General features: G+C 43.6%; 1 long non-coding RNA gene across 2 annotated transcripts; it reads right to left on the bottom strand.

The window, feature by feature from the left end:
• Window positions 1–312: 312 nt before the first annotated feature.
• Window positions 313–4,845, bottom strand: LOC124284700. 2 transcript variants are annotated; one of them, XR_006900620.1, is made up of 3 exons: window positions 4,624–4,845; window positions 666–774; window positions 313–412 (listed from the first exon to the last, which is right to left on the bottom strand). It is a non-coding gene; the product is annotated as an uncharacterized LOC124284700 (long non-coding RNA). The 2 variants fall into 2 exon arrangements; XR_006900621.1 differs by lacking the exon at window positions 4,624–4,845 and adding an exon at window positions 2,550–3,100.
• Window positions 4,846–5,134: the final 289 nt, after the last annotated feature.

Here is a 5,134-nt window from a genome sequence, read left to right as displayed (position 1 = left end):
GTTTTCTTTGTCAACAGTTGTAGTGATATGTCACTGATTTCCCAATTGGTAGTAGATGTGTAACTGATATGTGCTTTGTATCGTTCTATAATGAGCTTAGCTTTGCTTGTGTGTTTAATCAAACGAGTAAGACCTACGTCTCATCGAACTTGATCCCAACCCAAGCGCTATGGCTGAAATACTGAGGGAGCAGCATTGATGTGGGAGCCATTCCATAATCATTACGAAATATTTGCCCAAAGTGTACAGTTCCAGCCATATCGTAAACATGCTTGATGAATTGTTGTCCAACATTGACGGTACCAGATGCTTGATGAATTGTTGTCCAACATTGACGGTACCAGATGTACCGAGGGTATTCTGCCATACCAGTGACTCTTGTCACGAACATGTGCAAAAAAAACCCATTCACCTGAAAAATCAACAACAAACAAATACGAGAATATATTTTTTTCACATTAAATCAAACAATGTTAGAAAATGCCCTACTCCCTGGTTACCTATTAATGAGATCTTAATCCATGTACGCGGAATACCCTATGTTCTGTACATCTTTGTTCGCAAATAGGAGTTGTATTTTTTATTGCAAAGTTTCAGATCCACTGACTATAAAAACCAGGAAGGATTAAAAAAACAAAGCAAAAAACAACGGCTGACCGACTCACATGATCGCTTAATATCGCCCAACGCTTGGCAGTACTCCCTGCAGTGTGGAGCATTGTTGCCATATAAAGCTTACAAAATGGTTAATGTTCCTCTTAGAAGTTCCTGTACCTAAAAAACACCAAGGTAACAATTAATAAGTTATCAAAAGAAATTCACTGTTCTGTTGTTCACAAAAACCGAAAAAATGAAAAGGGTAATTCATTTCGATCACCGACCAAAGGGTTTGAGAATAAAACAGAACAGCTCACATAAAGTCACTGAATGAGACACGGTGCATTGATGACGGTATTCTAACCGTAGGAAAATAAACAGAGCAACGCTGGTGAAAATTGCAAGGTAACAGGTTTCCAATATTGCTCCACTTGAAAGCACGGCGGTTTCTTCGCCATCAATACCTGTTTATAGGTGAACTACAGAACCTCGTACCTTCTCTGTCATGTCATGGACAAAGATCGATTCAGACCGAAACAACTAAATCAAACCACGGATATATGTTCTTGTTTGTTAAATGAATGATATCTTATATAAGCACTGTTTAACATGACACCGTCACGAAAAGCAAGCTTCAGATGCGGCGGTACGTAAGAATCCCTCACTCCCGCATGCCAAAATGTTAACTGTAAGCAGAGAAAACATATTTCTTACAGCAATCACTGTAAACAAACTGTTGTTTCTTGATACAAGTAAAATACAACAAGGCCTTCAACGCCCCCCGCACAGGTTTGATATACTGCATGATATCTGCTCCTCAAACGAATGTAAAGAACACCCTCCCCCCTACTTATACTCAATGTTTCAAGGCCAGATTATTTCTTGTCACTATAGGTAATCTGTCACGGCTTGGATGATTAGCTGTAATAGTATGAAATATCTGGGGGCTCCTAACATTTTAGTAGTATATGTATACACAACGAATTGATAAGTATGATAAGAACCCTTGAAAATGATATCAACCTTTTTGTCTTTTTGAGCATACACAGACTTTTTATTGGATATATATTAAAGCGCATGGTATGAGAACATATGAACACAGACTTCAGTGATCATACATGTATACACCAACCGTCTTGATGACCAGGCAGTGCACAGTACAGTCAATGCTGCTGACCTAACTTAGAACAATGTGTCTAATAATTCACAATGATTTGAAGATTGCACTTTGATTGGAACTTGGACATGAAAGGGAAGCTTGAACTTCCACGACAATGAAGAAATCATCTAAGATGCTCTGGAACTGAGCGTCGGTACTCGACGACATGTCAAGAAGCCGGAGTGGCTATCAGTTGACGACGATGACGGAGTCCGAACCCCGTCCCAGACAACAGGGAGAAGTCTCCACCCCGGGCTACAAGCTCAGTGATGAGGAGAGAGCCCTCGGACCCACCGACATGACCAGAAGAGCAGTTGAGAGCAGTTGAGGCTCTCGAGGATTCAATAGACCTAAATTGGGGTCAAACGTCACGACTTAGGGACATGTTCTAAGCTGTGTCGTGTAATTAATCATATTGAATAGGATACAATCGCTGCATCCTTCAAGAGGCGCCGGGTGTTGGGCTGTTGGCTTGTTTGTTTGGATAGGGATCAGGCTTAATGAAGATATTGTCGGCATTTGTTTGGTTGCTCCTTCACAATCGATATGTTTCTTTCTATCGCCGGCGTCGACTGTGCGTTTTAGTGAATCACTGTACACAGCGATAGCCCCTTGTCTGCTTTACAAAATCAGGACATCATTTAAGCTCTGAAAATACTTTTTTCTTTGAAACAAGTGGGTTTGTCACTGAGGAATCGATCCCGTTGTGTGTTACACAGAAGATTGCATTGGTGACTACCTAGCTTCGCATCTCTGTACAAGCGAGCTTTAACTCACTCACTTACTTACTTACCTACTTAATGGAAGACAGGATGGTCACAGAGGTGACACAGAGGTGGATACGGGTGGCGAGTGACATAGAGGTGGATCTTGGTGGATGGCGGGAGACAAGGTTATCTGGGTGGATAGAGGAAGACAGGTAGATACGGGTGGTGAGTGACATAGAGGTGAATCTTGGTGGATGGCGGGAGACAAGGTGATCTGGGTGGATAGTGGAAGACAGGTAGATACGGGTGGTGAGTGACATAGAGGTGGATCTTGGTGGATGGCGGGAGACAAGGTGATCTGGGTGGATAGTGGAAGACAGGTAGATACGGGTGGTGAGTGACATAGAGGTGGATCTTGGTGGATGGCGGGAGACAAGGTGATCTTGGTGGATAGTGGAAGACAGGTAGATACGGGTGGTGAGTGACATAGAGGTGGATCTTGGTGGATGGCGGGAGACAAGGTGATCTGGGTGGATAGTGGAAGACAGGTAGATACGGGTGGTGAGTGACATAGAGGTGGATCTTGGTGGATGACGGGAGACAAGGTGATCTGGGTGGATAGTGGAAGACAGGTAGATACGGGTGGTGAGTGACATAGAGGTGGATCTTGGTGGATGACGGGAGACAAGGTGATCTTGGTGGATAGTGGAAGACAGGTAGATACGGGTGGTGAGTGACATAGAGGTGGATCTTGGTGGATGGCGGGAGACAAGGTGATCTTGGTGGATAGTGGAAGACAGGTAGATACGGGTGGTGAGTGACATAGAGGTGGATCTTGGTGGATGGCGGGAGACAAGGTGATCTTGGTGGATAGTGGAAGACATGTAGATACGGGTGGTGAGTGACATAGAGGAGGATTCCTATCAGCGAATGACCTACCAACAGCTGACTGTATTAGGGCTTCATCCTACCAACGGCTGTCTGTATGAAGTCTTCATCCTATCAGCGAATGACCTACCAACAGTTGTCTGTCTGAAGTCTTAATCCTATCAGTGAATGGCCTACCGATAGTTGTCTGTATTAGGGCTTCATCCAATCAGCGAATGACCTACCAACAGCTGTCTGTATGAAGTCTTAATCCTATCAGCGAATGACCTACCAACGGCTGTCTGTATGAAGTTTTCATCCTATCAGCGAATGACCTACCAACGTCAGTCTGTATCAGGACTTCATCCTATCAGCGAATGACCTACCAACGGCTATCTGTATGACGTCTTCATCATATTAGCGAATGACTTACCAACGGCTGTCTGTATGAAGTCTTCATACTATCAGTGAATGACCTACCAACGGCTGTCTGTACGAAGTCTTCAAACTACCATCGAATGACCTACCAACGGCTGTCTGTATTAGGGATTCATCCTATCAGCGACTGACCTACCAACGGCTGTCTGAATGAAGTCTTCAAACTACCATCGAATGACCTACGAACGGCTGTCTGTATGAAGTCTTCATACTACCATCGAATGATCTACCAACGGCTGTCTGTATTAGGGCTTCATCGTCAGTGATATACCCACTGTTTCCAGTATAGAGTATTCACCCTCTTAACACGTAAGTTCAGGGTATGATAAAAACACCATTCTAGCAAAGAACAGTTGACTGGAATACAGTGGTAACTTGATACAGTAAGTGCGAGGTGTTCTATTATCCTCAATAGTCTCTGATGTCCAGTGGTTTCTCTACTTTTAAGTTTTATTCACCAAGTCCTTACATTATCTTCCTGTCATATTGAAATAAGAGTAATTTCAATAAATATAACCAGAAAAGATGTCACTACATGCTGATACAAACAGACGCCTTGATGAAGCTAACACTCAAAGACGTGGTTGATACTTACCGACACTATGTGGTGTATAACCACAGACGCCACGATATGGTTTATATCCACAGACGCCATGATGTGGTTTATACCGGGAGACGACAGGGACCTCTATGGAGCATGAGGACAAGCCAAGATCGGCAAATAGTTGAAACAGGAGCCTAATAAGCAGCCATCGTGATGACAAGCCGGGTGTATCACATAACCAGGCACAACAGTCAGCTTACAATACTCTTTTAATCTAGAGACTGTGTAACTTGTGCACTTTAGTATGTTACCTGTGTGAATGGACGCCAGGTGCCTTACGACACTGCGTTACATGAGTGTGTTCACATGCCGATGGTCGATGTCCCTTTTTAAGCATAAATGTCGTCTTAGTGTCTCCAACAGACATCAGTCATCCGGAGTTAGCCATCGTCCCACAGCCTGCTCCTCGCTACGACGGTGCTACTCACGCAGACAGAGATCTGGCCCACACTAATCAGGTGCGAGGACGATATATCTCAACAAGTAAAGCTGTCATGTTAGACACAGATCCGTATTCGAGAAAACAAACAGATCGGCTAGTAGCGGATATTATTGAAGGTGTACACTGTATAACAAAGACCCCTCTAAGATTGCGCTGACAATATTCCTTTGATGTGGCCGAGCAACGGATACCGGCCTTGTGGAGCAGCGTTAATGCTGTCCAACTCGTAATCTCATCAAAAGTCACACCAACCACTTTAATATTTTTCTACCTTCAAGAAAAGCAGTTTATTGATTAGTAGTTGGATAACAATATCATGT

This window comes from Haliotis rubra, unplaced genomic scaffold, assembly GCF_003918875.1.
Source record: "Haliotis rubra isolate DU_JTF1 unplaced genomic scaffold, ASM391887v1 Scf342, whole genome shotgun sequence".
Lineage (NCBI taxonomy): Eukaryota > Metazoa > Mollusca > Gastropoda > Lepetellida > Haliotidae > Haliotis > Haliotis rubra.
This window is presented reverse-complemented; position numbering and strand designations above follow the sequence as displayed.